General features: G+C 36.1%; 1 long non-coding RNA gene across 1 annotated transcript in view; it reads left to right on the plus strand.

Annotated features, from left to right (window-relative positions):
• Window positions 1-11,787, plus strand: part of LOC148595244 (uncharacterized) — a 33,679-nt gene extending 21,892 nt beyond the window's left edge. Inside the window, exon 2 of the long non-coding RNA XR_015913208.1 lies at window positions 11,746-11,787. This is a non-coding gene — a long non-coding RNA (uncharacterized LOC148595244). The remainder of the gene's footprint in view (window positions 1-11,745) is intronic.
• The last annotated feature ends 2,137 nt before the right edge of the window (window positions 11,788-13,924 follow it).

The raw sequence follows: 13,924 nt of genomic DNA on the forward strand, positions 1-13,924 counted from the left end.
CAAACTATCAGCAAACGTAAATCAAAAGCTGCTTGGGACTTCATTTCTGAACCAAGGTTGCTTTGAGCATTAAAAAATGCCCCCTCCCAATTCTATATTTATTTTTTATGAGAGTTGCAGGCCTTTTCTTCCTTTCCTGTCTGTTAACTGTAAGTATTTGCATTGATTTTATTCTTGAGAGGATTTCCTGACTAACTGTATCAGTTTTGGAGATGAACATGCTTGTGATGTTTCTAGTCTGTGATCAGCAAATCATCAATACTCATATCCCTTTGTACATTGATTCTGATTTTTGTTATATAAGCAATAATACATTTATCCTTACTTATTGATATTTCAGGCTCATTTGAGTGAATAGCAGGACTGGAAGCAAACCTCACTTACTTAATAGTCTTATACTTTCTGCTGTAACTAAAACACATTTTTCTTTCACAACAGATGATTTGAAGTGAAAAATCAATGATTTTGCTTATTCTATTTTACTCATTTATGCAATTGTAAGTATCCACTTAAAAAACATAGATACAGTTATTCATAAAACCAAGAGGGAAATGATGTTTGCTTCCCGTAAAAATTCCAAGACTTTGAGAAATTTCTGGTTGTCATTCCAAAACTTTTGAAAATATTTCTGTAAAAAAATAAGAACTAAGCACACCAGATTACCTACTTTTGAATAACCTTAGTAATTCCTAGGGTGACCTATGGCAGATTTCCTGCTTCCACTCAGGAATAGTTATTCTTTGAGGTAGACTTGCTCTACTTTATATAAAGATTCTCTTATGCTGGTTTTGAATCTGACTCATATATTTCTTAAAAGACAACTTCTTCCTTCAGTATTTGTCTTTCTGCATAGAACCGCCAATAGTCCATTATTTAATATAGTGGAACATCTTTGATTCCTAATTAGCTATTGCTGTTCCTATAAGCAGTTCTCAAGACAGAGATATAATACTGTCACATCCTATGGGAAAAAGCTGCTAGATAAGAAAAGTGTTACAGTAGAATTAATCGAGTGTACAGAAGACATCAGAAAATTTCAGAGAACAGAGCATTGGCATCTGGGGTATCATTTTGTTCTTCTTTGTACCAGTGTAAATGTATTGGTTTCAGGGGAATAAACATGGTCTTAAATTATATTTATATCAGGGTCTTTAATTCCAACTCTGCTAAAATACTATACCAGATAAATTCACTTGCATTATTCAAACGATTTCGAAGATAAAGATCATTAGCTCTCCTGTTCTTCAGATAAAATGGTTGTTTTTACAAAGGAATAAAAAGAAGTGGAAAGCAAGATTACATGCGGTGTTATCTATTTGAAAAGAAAAAGAAACAGAGGAGCCTACAGTGACTAACTATGATAGACTTCTGCATTACCTTTATTTAGTCAGATAAACCTCCACCACTCCTCCACAGTCTAGCTAAGTGCTAGTCCTTCAGGTTAAAAGGCACTTCCTCACCCTTCAGAAGTGATAGAAAATAGAACAGGGACACAAGTATTCATTTAAAAATGTGCTGACTTCTGTAACGTGATCCTCTGATCACTGTGGAATTTGAATTATCTTTAAATGTTGTCTTTTCATGCTCAACTTGAATTCATTAGGATTACTTCTGTGAGTTTTGCTACTGGTGTGTAAGAAGAGAGCAATAAAGACATTTGATCTTAAAAAAAACAGCTCTTCTTCACGTGTACATTGACCACCTTCCTCTGACCACATGGAAGTTACAGAACTAAGGTTCCATCTCTATCAGATCAGCCAACAAACATATTCTATATTATTAAGGAAATTAAAAACCAAATTTCAGTATTGTTAATCAATTTTTTCTGAAGAAAAAATCATTAAAACTTAATTTAATATAGCAATTTTACCTCCTCTCCTCCAAACTGGGGAAAAGACCCTGAAATTTACTATGCTATGAGATTAAGTAGTTTCCCATGCAAAGTAATGCAAACAATATTAAGGGAATGAACTTTTAAAGTATCTAAACTCAATCCTGTGAACATTAAGTACATCAAACTTGATTGTTCTTGCTGACAGAATTATATAATGAGTAGATGAAAGGAATGCAATAGAGGTCATATGTTTGGAATTCAGTACAGCATATGTTCTTGTGCCTCATGACATATTACAATGAAAAGTTATTTACAGTTTGGCTATAAAAGAAATTGTAGCATATATGAATTAGCATTCCTTTTAAAAGTCTTCACACTCCCTTATGAGATTTTCTGTTTTCTATTGTTGGTATTTGTATATTTGCACAAATTATGAAACATTTTTTGTCAAGTTTAGATGCCTTATTTTGATGCATTCCTGTCTTTATGCTGGATAGAGAGCAAAGGCACAAAAAAAAAGTTTTAGTTATAGCTTAGTTTTAGTTATAGCTTAGTTTTAGTTAAAAAAAAAAAGTTTTGCTATTGTCTAAGAGGATTTATAAGTTTCTCAAGACTCTCTACAATCTCTCTACAGATTACAAGTGTCAATACTGCCAGCTGTGTGCAAGTACCAGGATCATGTGGAAAAAGGAATAGATTCTGCTTAGACCAATCTGTCAGTGCTTCTTTCACTATTGAAAACAGCCAGTTCATCAGAATTTGGAATATTTTTTAAAATATTCAGCATTAAAATGTACTATTTTTCTATGCCATTGAAAAATGAAGGAAAAAAATAAAAAACAAAACTCAAAAATTTCCTACTATTACTATTTCCTTCCATTCTTTGTTATTTGTCCTTCATTTCATTGGGTTCCTTTGAAATTTGCATTGAAAAATCAAAAAAGTTATAATGAAATATTATGACTCATTTGCATAATGCTTTATGAAAATGTTTATAGAAATGCCTTAAAGAAAAACAAAATCAATCTGTTTACAAGCATATTCTAACAATTCTTTGAGAAATTAGTTTATTTTCAGCCTATGAGGTCACATGTTCATTGGCCGGAAGCGAACAGAAGAGCACAGGGATAGCTATACTTGCTCAGACCAAGGTCCATCTAGTCCACCATTCTGTCTCAAATTGTCACCTACAGTGGATGCTTAGGGAAGTATCTGACAACAAGACAGATATATCATTACGCATTTTCAAAGATTTCTCTCACCTTTTGCAGTTTATGGATCCCTTAGTGAGAGGTAGTGCCACTGTATTTAAAATTGGATCTTCAAATTTCATCTCAATTTTAGTATACATAGAAGTCTTTGAAGATGACTAATTATGCAATGAAAGTTTAAAAGATCAGGATTGTATTTCTTTTATTTCGCTATCTTTTATTTCGCTATGTAATTTAGATAGCAATATCTCAAAAATGAATGTTTTTTAGAATTATCATGCATTTCCCCTTGACTAAATATTTCCATTCCGAGGTATAGTTCTCTCCATGTCTCTCCATGTTAAAAAAGACCTTCTACTGTGGAAGGAGTGAATATATATGAGCTCTCTCTTTATAATAAGATGTTACTGCTTTTATATATATATTAATTGACAGTTCAATTTGGCTATTGGTTACAACCCTTTTTTGTTTTAATTTACAGATATCTGTAAAGTTTTGTGACACTTTCTGACTCCAGAAGCATAATAAATACTGGAAAAAAATCTCTTATGACAAAAATCAAACAATCAAATGTAGACTTTGATTAAAATCCCTGTAAGTGTCAAGTAAAATGTAAGGACCTTTCCAATTTTTATTAGATACTGGACTTTTTTGTCAGCTGGTATAAATCAGTCAACTTCAATTTATGTTAATAGAACTAGGCTGACTTGTACCAGTTGAAGAACTTGCTCTTTCAGCTTCAGCATGCAAAAGTATCTGTGTTAAGTCAATCAATTTTTTTTTTCTATGACAAATGATGAAGGTATGATAGGAACTTGATGGCAGGGAGTTGTGTTATAGTGTATTTTAAAATTCAAGGTCAAAGGTGTATATCCTACTCAAATCACAGTGACTGCAGTTTGAAAATCCAGACATTTCTTTGGAAGAAGCAATAAAAATCAGAAAAGAAACAGGATTTTTTTTCTGTAAAAATTTTAAATAATTTGAGACTGTCTGACCAGCTATACAGTATTTGATTACCTATCAGAACTGTCACAAGTAAGTGATAGCTCACTACTTTTCTTAGTGGAAAAGTTGTCACATAAAAATGTCACTCCAATGTTTAGTCTTGTCATTACTCCCAGTAAAGAGGCCAAGGTTTAAACACATCACAGCAGTTAACTACTCCTTTATAGTGCCAGTTGACTTCTTCCAAGTCAGAGTTGAAAAGGCGTTGACTAAATGCAGATATTCCTAAAAGAAGTTTATTTTGCATTTTAGATATTAAGTATGGGATCCATCTCACTGACTGCAGCCTTCAAACTCCTAGCGGTCTGGTCCTGTACACTAAGTAAGTGGAAAAAACAGGCTGCCCTCTTTGAAGTGATTTATCACCCTTGCCTAGGGTGCAGTAGATTTTTAGGATGGGATGAATCTCCCTTCATTGCATTTTGTGTTTATCCTTGAGTACAGGAGTCTAGACAAGTACTTGAGTCTGCCCACTCATTTCTTGTTAACTAGGCACGTGAAAAAAAAAGCAGGAGAAGGTTTTTCTAAGCAGGACTCATCACAGCAGTGGAGGAAATGTACCTACTTCTCACAAAGAAAGATGTCATCAATCACCAGGAGATCACCAATGACAATCACTGCCACCTTTTGGAAGACTGGCCACTGAGAAGATGCAAAGGCAGTGAGCAGACAAAGCTCATATGAGCTTGGTGGTCAGTATATCCAGTCAGGAAGGGGTTAGCATTAGGAACTCCAGTTCTGTTTCCTGACCTGATAGTGCGTTCTGTATTAAGTCATGAAAAATAGAACTTTGGAGTAAATAAATAAATAAACAAATAAAAGCAGTTCCTGGGTCTCCTGCGCTGGCAGTCCCACGGTTCTATATTCCTTGTTAAATGGGATTTGGAACTAGATCCTCTCTGGAGCCCAACCTGTTACGTGGTTCTAATGCCATTACTTACTGCAACGAGGGGAGATGACATGTTTCTATCACACAGGCATAAAAAGAAAAAAAAAAGAATTTTGTAAATCTTTTTGAAACAATATCTTTAGTTTGAAATAGAAACATACAGTGCTTGTACTTTGGGGAGAGGGAGAGCAGTTCATTAGCAGCAGTTGTTATGAGAAGCATGAAATTTTTTTAATGCTGTTTTCTTTTCCTGGGCAAAAGGATCTGCTAGCACCTCCCACTACCTCCCCCTTTCTCCGTTAGCAGCATTCCAAATAGGTTTAATGTTTATATGGATGGTAATAGTTTACTGCTAAATTCTAAATATGTTACATAAAACATGTGTTCTGATTTTCAGTTGATCATGCTGTACCAGAGGGGAGGAAATGCAATTAAAATAAAAACGACACACTAACTGGTATTTCTGAAGGCAGTTTTTAGAATTTAAATTGTGACCTCAGTGTAGACCATAAATATAAAATTCATATGTGCTCTGCTTCCTGCATATAATTACCTATCATAAGGTTCATAGTTTAAATGAAATTCTTTATGAAGCAAGAAATAGTATAATAGTGTTTTCTGGCTTAGTGCCCTACAGGATACATCAAGCGAAGATACTTTTTCTAATTTTAAAGAGAAATAAAAACATGTGGAACATATGCACTTTTGATGCTGTAATCCTATCAGAATATGTTTGTTTTTATTAAATTTTCTTCATTGAATGCTTCCTTTTCTCAATGCATTCAGGGGGTGACACTGCATTCCACATGAGTTTAACAGTTACGTGAGAAATCTCAAGGATCTTTCAGATCCTTTCCTTTCTCCCTTCTCTTGGTACAAATCCTGAATAAACAAGATTAAACTGGTAAACTGGGCAAACTGCGCAAGGATTAAGGACAGGCAGGGGAAAATTATTCATCCTGTCTACCTGTATGCAGGCAATATAGGTCCTCCTAATGCAACTTGTGGACTCTCTTAATTTCCTGACCCACTGTGCTGCAGGTTTGGGTCATGGCATGTGTCCAAGCATGGGTTCATCTCTCCATCCTAAGAGAGGATTTCCAGTGAGTGCCACATTTCTGATTATCTCTGAACATCTGTGGCTCTCCACCCTTTCAGGCCATCTTTGAGGGAACTTTGCAACTTCACCTCTGATACTGAACCTCAGAGGTCTATGCACCGGACCGAATATCACCCTTGGGATTTGAAAAGCATGACTGAATGCCACGCTCATGCTCTTTGTTTAGAAAAACATGGGTTAAGCTGATCAATGTGATTATTTATTCACATGCAGAACATAAATTAGTTTTGTTCTGAAGACCTCCTCCATATTTTCATGCTTTAGAGCTTCCCAAGAGATAATCGTCAGTGGGCATGTGTCAGAAAGGTCCTTCTCTATTTTGCTCACTAAGGAACCTCACTGTTTGCTATATTATTTGTTTGTGTTGGTCCTTACCTCACCTTCCAGTGCTTCTCTCACTTCAGTGCTGTGATCTGGTGACTACTACAGTCTATATTCTGGAAGCAGGAAACCTGATTTTAAAGCATTTATAAATCAGAAGGATTTCTTCTTGTATTCTGTCACAGTTTTCTCTTGAAATGCATTTGACTGCATGAGGTTAATGATTATATACACCATATAATGGTTTATAAGTTATATAACCATATAATTTACATAAGTGACTAATGACTATATATATGAACATACTGGAAAAATATAGATGTTGAAGAAAATATTTCCCCTACAGTTTTGTCATGAAAGTATGTCTTTAAAAACCTTAAATATGTGTAGCTTTATTTTTATAATACTGGTATGAATAGATGCATATGAATATGAAATGACATTAAAGTCATTAAAGAATGAACAAGTTTAATAGTCTGTGACAAACACAAAATCTTAAATACACTACATACTATTTCTGCTATAATGTTTTTGAAGTTTGACTCAGGTACTTTTCATAAAACATCCTCATTTATAACAATAGTTATTATGCAGTGTTACCTTCATGTCATGATGATCTGTTGCATGGTGCATGCTCAGGGTTATGTACTGCTATTATGTGCAAATGACCATCACGCAAAGAAATACAGCAAAAAATTAGAAGGTTAGGGAAGATTTGTAGGGATGGTGTTCTACAAAGCTGTCAATGACAGTAACAGCTCTTCTTGCAGAAGAAATCATCATTGCAGAATGATGATTAAAAAAAGTGAGAAAATCTGTTTAGGAAACAGTGAGATGCTAGTATTTCTATAGCCAAGGCAAGAGATGGGTTCCAGGGCTCAATTCAGTTGCTTGAACGTAGCTATCTAGTGAAGATAGCTAGAATCTAGCGCCATTCCTAATGCTACTCTTACTATAGCCTGCAATTATTCGGCCAATAAAACCAAAGGAATCTGAGGATGTATTCATCTTTTTCCACAGAATGACCAATGTATGTCAGCTGCATAGCTCTCCAGATTATAGAGAAGACTGACTTGACCTTTGCTGACTATCACAGGAGCTTAGAAACTTTTATTCTGTGAATACAAGATTTTAGGTATCTTCAATCTCTACTTTTTAATGAAATAGTGTCTTGCCATTATATTTGCTATTACCTAATCAGGTGCAATCTCTTGATTAAGTTAGAAGCTCTCCTGCCATGTTCTTAACATCATAATGTTTTTCTTCCATGTCCTTTCCATTGTGTCACTCATTCCATGGTCTTTCTCTGAGTAAGGATACTGCTAAGGTATAGAGATATCTTATGCTCTCTGATCACTTATTTTAAGAATGTGTGCTGATACTCAATATTATTTAACACATTATTTGTTGTCAGTGGGATAGAAGATGTCCAACAGAGTTGAGGGATTTGGTGGAAATGGTAGGTAGACAAACAGTATGATTACATAAAAATGGAAGATGCATTTTTGCTTTTTCTGCCTGATGACTCTGACACTACTGATATTTAGAAATGGAAAGTTTGGGGAGTTAGCCTTCCCTTCCATCTGCCGTGAAGATTTTGGCAGCATTGTATGTAGTATTTAGCCAATGTGATCCAGCTACTTTCCTTGCAGGACAACTTGATCCAAGAGTCAAAGTCTCCTGTTAGGGGACTAATTCTCTTTGATTTTAATGAAGCTTTACTGAAAGCGTTGGAAAGGTCTCCTCCGTTGTTTTCTTGTTACACTGTCCTATATTTTGAAGTTCCTTTTCCCTTTTTTGATGTTTGCACTTTTCAGTGCCAAGGTCATTGATAATAACTGCACAATGCTTCTGTTTATTTTTTTCTTATCTCTCCTTTTAACTTTAGCACTGCTGTTGCCATCAAGTGCATTTTGCAGATTTTCCTAAATTTCTTTCACTTCGCCAGTAATGTGCATGCTCTATCACCATCATCGAACTAAGATGCATGTCGCATAAAACGATTACATTGATGTATGCAAGTGACCATTTGTAGGTCTTGTGTCTTTCAATAATAGCGTTGAAATTGTTTTTATTTCTTGTTTTCTAGAAGCAGGTGGCACAGACACCATCATGTTCTTGTCTAACCATTATGCATGACAATGATTGCCACTGTTAGACCTTTGTTAACAGATAAGTAGTGCAGATCAGAGTTTGCGAGCCAGCAGAACATTAGCACACACACTCCTTCATTTTCCTACTTTTACTGGTAGCTTTTATACTATCTGAAAGGAAAGATTTGTGTTAATCTCTTCCAATGCTGAACGAAATAATGGTAGTTACTACTTATTGAAGAAGTAAATCTTTCTCTTACCTTAGCTCCTCTGTTTGATGTATTGTTTAGAGAACTACTGTTTTTCTAATCACTGAAATCCTCTTTCTCAGCTTATTTTTTGTATATTAGATATGTAATTTTTTCTTTTCGAATGTGAGAACTATAACGAAGCTGCTTCTTCTGCTCTAGGTACCTTTTAAAGTTTTTATTTGGATTAAGAACATTTGAGATTAATCAGTCCACAGAAGACAGGCCAGGCACTCATCATGTCAGACTGTTGTCATGAGTTTTCCTTTCAGTTTTTAAGATATCCATTTTAACCACTCCAGCAAGAACCAAGTTCAACTATATGGCATAGCATTTGTTTTATGGCTGGCTTACATTTTTATCCAGCATCCTTGTATTATTTTCAAGTGTTTGAGTGATGCAAAGTTGCTTGCATTTGGGTAACTTCTGTCCAGAGGGGACATTAATAAAGACAAACATTCTTCATTCAGTGAATGTAATAATGTCTGGAAGTCTCCACGTGTTGTGGAGTGATCCCAGGCTTTCCAGCCATGTAGGTATCAGTTGAAAAAACCCTTATCTCCCCCAGGGAGGAAACCTGGGATCCATTTACGTGTTCTTTGTTGTTGATAAAAAGATTACAAATGGCCAGTTAATATTTCAAGATTATTCTAAATTACTGATTAGCATGGTAAATTTCAAAACATTAAAACAAATGAAGACATGCTTTTTAAATATATTTCTTTTAATATCCAGAGCTTCTAGGGAAGTTAGTTATAAAAGACCAAAGGTCAACCGATTGGTTCCAGTCTGGAAGTTTAGACTGGAGAAGTTCTTTAAGGCTCCTGCTTCGGATCAGGAACAATTTGAAAGAGCAATAAGCTTTTTTGTCTTTTTCTTTTTTTTTCCCTAGAAAAGGATTAATTTCTTGCTTGAAGAAGTGGCAGTAATAATACAGGAGGTCCTCACTCCCTGCAATGAGATAAATGGTATCCATAATGTTTGGATTTGTCTTTTCCTATTTCTCAGAAAAGATATAATAGTAGGGTGCCGTACTGAGATTCAGAATCATTAAGACTTCATTAAAAATATACTAAAGCACATTTACTAGTATGTGATGTTATTTCATCATAAATAATGAAAAGCTAAATGACAGCTGTCAAAAATACTTTTTATTACATTCACTTATTTTTTTTTGAACTATAAGTATAAAACCTTCGATGATGATGAGGGGCTTTCATTTTATTCTATAAGATAAATATGAAATAAATAATCTTTGTTAAACCTAATGGTGAATAATGTGGCGTCTTTTTCAGTACTAAATATTCATATCCCAGATTCATACACAGTGAATAAATTTCATTCATACAAGGAATTGGGATTTGTTACATAACATGTTGTGATTTTTTAAATTTGAGGTTTTTTTGTAATTTTGCTACATACTTTACTGTCTGCTTAGTTCATTAAAATGGCACTTCAGACACAAAATTGGATCAAGTAGAAAGACGCTGATCCAATGAGTTAGATGTTCATTCAATAAAGAATTAGCTTATATCTTCTCCATAGCAATTGGTGACCCTTTCACCTCCTTTATTCTGTTGCTTCTCCAGACTTCTAGGATAATATTTCAACTGACAGGGAAATAACATAGCATGTGGCTGAAGCTCCCATTTAATCTATCTGTTGACCCTGTTGGCAAGTAATATCACCTGTCTCCACCTTAACTCTAAATTATTTCTAACTAATTGTTCCCTTTATATCCCCTCTTCATCTCACCAGCTTGCTAGCATGGCTCTATTTGGATGTATCGATCACCCTTTTTCAACTGTAGGATAGAGGGCATGACACAGGCACTAACTTACTTAACCCTGGCAACAAGAACACTTAACCCTATCAGGAGTCAGGTTGTTTCTCCACTCTCCTCCGCCCTTCTAAACTCCAACTGCAGTGCCATAACATAGTTTCTTTGTCCTGATTCTCTTGCTATCTCCTACACATGTAAAAAACTCAAAGGAGTTTATTATTATTACTGTGTTTGTTGTCAGAACCCCTTCTTCTGTCTCTTGAAGTGCCTCCCATGGTCATTGCTGACTCCAGGGCCCCATCTTGTCAGTTTTTACATTAATGACATTCCCACTGTACCTGAAATCTGAAATATTTATGTTTGCAGATGACAATGCTCCTCTGTTTGCCGCTAATGTCTCCCTCTCTCCTTTGAAAACACATATGTGATCAAGTAGCTTAATAATATTCAGTACCTCTCTCCTTTCTGCCCCTCTCTCCTGACAGAAATGTGGTTGCACTCTTTTCCTGCTCACAAATTAGTTGTTAGCCTTTCATGCTGCACAAACTTTGCAGTTTTAGAAAAGTAGCTTAGCTGCTTCTCTGATGAGATACAAATGTCTCATGCCTACAGGCCAAGGTCGAGGCTGAGGCCTGTTGGCTTGGCAGTACCAGAAGAGCGCTGCTCACATTCGACTTCCTGGCATGCTTTGTTTTTCAGAATGTCTATACATGCATGTATAGGAAAATATATGCAAATCTCTAGGTCTACATGTATACGTATATGTATGTATGTGTACATATACATAAATATATATATACAGACATAAAACACACTTCCAGGCATCTTTCTTGACTCTGGACAGAGAATCCATCCCTTCCATAACTAATGTGTTCATTGTGGGGAAGGGAGAAATAACTTCTTGTCAAAGATTATGACTACTTCAAAGAAATGGAGTCTTAATATGTTTAAAATATGAAGTATATTTGGATAAACTATCCCAATTAATTTTAACTTTGGGTATACTGTGAGTAGACAGAAAGAAGGAGTAGAGATTGTTGAAGAAAATGGGTACAAATAAAAACACAGGAAGTTCCATCTCCATGTGAGGAAGAACTTCTTTACTGGGAGGGTGACAGAGCCCTGGAACAGGCTGCCCAGAGAGGTTGTGGAGTCTCCTTCTCTGGAGATATTCAAAACCTGCTTGGATGAAATCCTGTGCCACGTGTCCCTGCTTGTGCTAGGTATCCCTGCTTGAGGTCCCTTCCGACCTCAACTATTCTGTGATTCTGGAAAATGAACTGGTGGGGGAAAAGAAAATCAGGAATTTTTGTAGCTATCAAGAAAAAAAAAAAAAGTGCTATAGAAAATGCATTTTTCCTGGAAAAATAAAAAGGACCGGCAGAAATGGACAAAGCTGAATCCATTAAAAACAAACACTGTAAAGGATGGCTCAGGGAAGTGATAATTCATCTCTTAAGTCACCAGTTCAAGCGCAGTTTAGCTGGGAGGAACCCAGTGATGTCCTTCACACCAATAATTGGATTATTGTACAGGAGTATTGTATATGAATGGATCCAGATTAGGATTTCCCGTTATTTTTGTGCTGCTCCCTGGTAGCTTCAGGGGACATGCACTATAGTCATAGGGTCAACACTGTCAAAAGGAGAAAAAAAATCAGCTGTGAGAATAATCAGCATGAAAAAAAAATGTAGCTGTGATGCTGAGAGAAAAGGCTCTTCTTATTGTTGATGTGAAATTGAAATACCCTGAAGACTACAGAATGGTCAGGAGTTAGAGGTGTCACATCCACTTCTCATCTCTCATTCCCAACCTATGGACTTCTAGAGAGGTGGGAAGATACATAGTGATTTTTTAGTCCTATGTTCTTAGTGTGTTTTTATTTTCTGAGATGTAGATTCTGTAAAATGTCTCCTGGCAGTACAAAAAAATTGCTTTGGCAGGCTGGATAGAGCTCATCAAGCAAAATGGAAGGTCTACATGGAAGAGTGTAATGCTGTGCAGATACCTAAGTTGTCTTAAATACCAGCAGCTGTCTCACCACATGAGAGCAGCAGACTCCTAGTGAATGCATCCTCCTGCCCTGGTTAGCCTAGTTGGAACAATCCACTAATGTGATCACTGCTTCTGCTTCTCTGTAGATCTGTTCAGAGTCAAAGCCAAGGATGTAACATTAACTCCAGACTCCAGAATTTCAATCCCCATGCTGACAAGAAATGAGACATTACCAGAACCAGGGGGTGAGGGATTGAGAGACAACTCATCCTTATTGCAGGTTAAAAATGGAATTGATGTGACCATTCATTTTGCTTCACTTGTAAAAACATCTTTGCACTTCCCACAGAGACTTTGCCTGCACCCAACACTTGTGTCCCAATTAAGGAAACAGGAGACTCAAACCTTCAGTAGGGATTCTGGTTCTTCTTCTGAGACAGAAGTGCAGGATTTGTTCCTGTGCCTCTAAAATCCTCTTCCACATGCTAGATATTATCTAAAGGAAATCACTAACCTGCTAGTTGGAAAACACAAGTGTAAGTGCCAAAGCTGGGCAATAACAGGCATCTCTGCATCTTCTTTATGGAGCTGATTGTTTTGGGAAGATCATACACAAGAGCATAAGCACCCTGCAGTATCCCAGCTGTCACATGTATCTCAGACTTAGACCAATGTTTGATTTTTTTTAGCTCTTCTACACTTTTGGATATTCAGATGATGAAGCAGCCAGCAACAATTCTGTCTGCAGTTCTACAAGATTTTGCTCCTTCTAGTTCAATACAGATCTGATCATAGAGGTCAATGAATGCATTTGTGATGTCAAAGCCTGGTTCTTGAGCTCATTATATCTTGGAATAGAGCTGCTTGTCCTGAAAATGGTCCAACTAGTACAAAACAAATTTGCCTACTTGGCAAGAGGATCTCTATGAATGCACTTTCTCTGGATACCATCCACTGCCTGAGTCAGAGATGGACAGAAGAACAGACATAGTACATAACCTCTACAAAAAAATCCTCATTGTGAAATGCATTTAGAATCAAATAGTTATCTTCAGAAGTATATAGGAGTCAGTGCTTTTCTGTTGGCTTTTTTATGGCTACTTCTACAAGGCACCAGTTAACAGACAAAATAACACAGCATCGTTGCATTTATATTGCTTAAGACTAGCTGTCTGTCTACAGTACAGTGATTGTGTTCCCACTGTAGGGCCTTTAACTTTATGGCCTCTGACACATCTAGTGACCTAGTAAAGCATATTATTTTGTGGGATTTTTCAATTCAAAGTATTTGAGATAAAGTAAAAGGATGTGATGTATCTCACTAAATTGGTGGTTTTATACCATAAGACTGAAGGTGTGTGTTGTATCTCCTTGGTGTGACATGGAGAAACGTGTATATTGCAGAGCGCAAAGCCTCCTGGG

This window comes from Tinamus guttatus, unplaced genomic scaffold (genome assembly GCF_059628265.1).
Source record: "Tinamus guttatus ecotype Peru unplaced genomic scaffold, ASM5962826v1 Tinamus_guttatus_pri_ptg000134l, whole genome shotgun sequence".
Classification (NCBI taxonomy): domain Eukaryota; kingdom Metazoa; phylum Chordata; class Aves; order Tinamiformes; family Tinamidae; genus Tinamus; species Tinamus guttatus.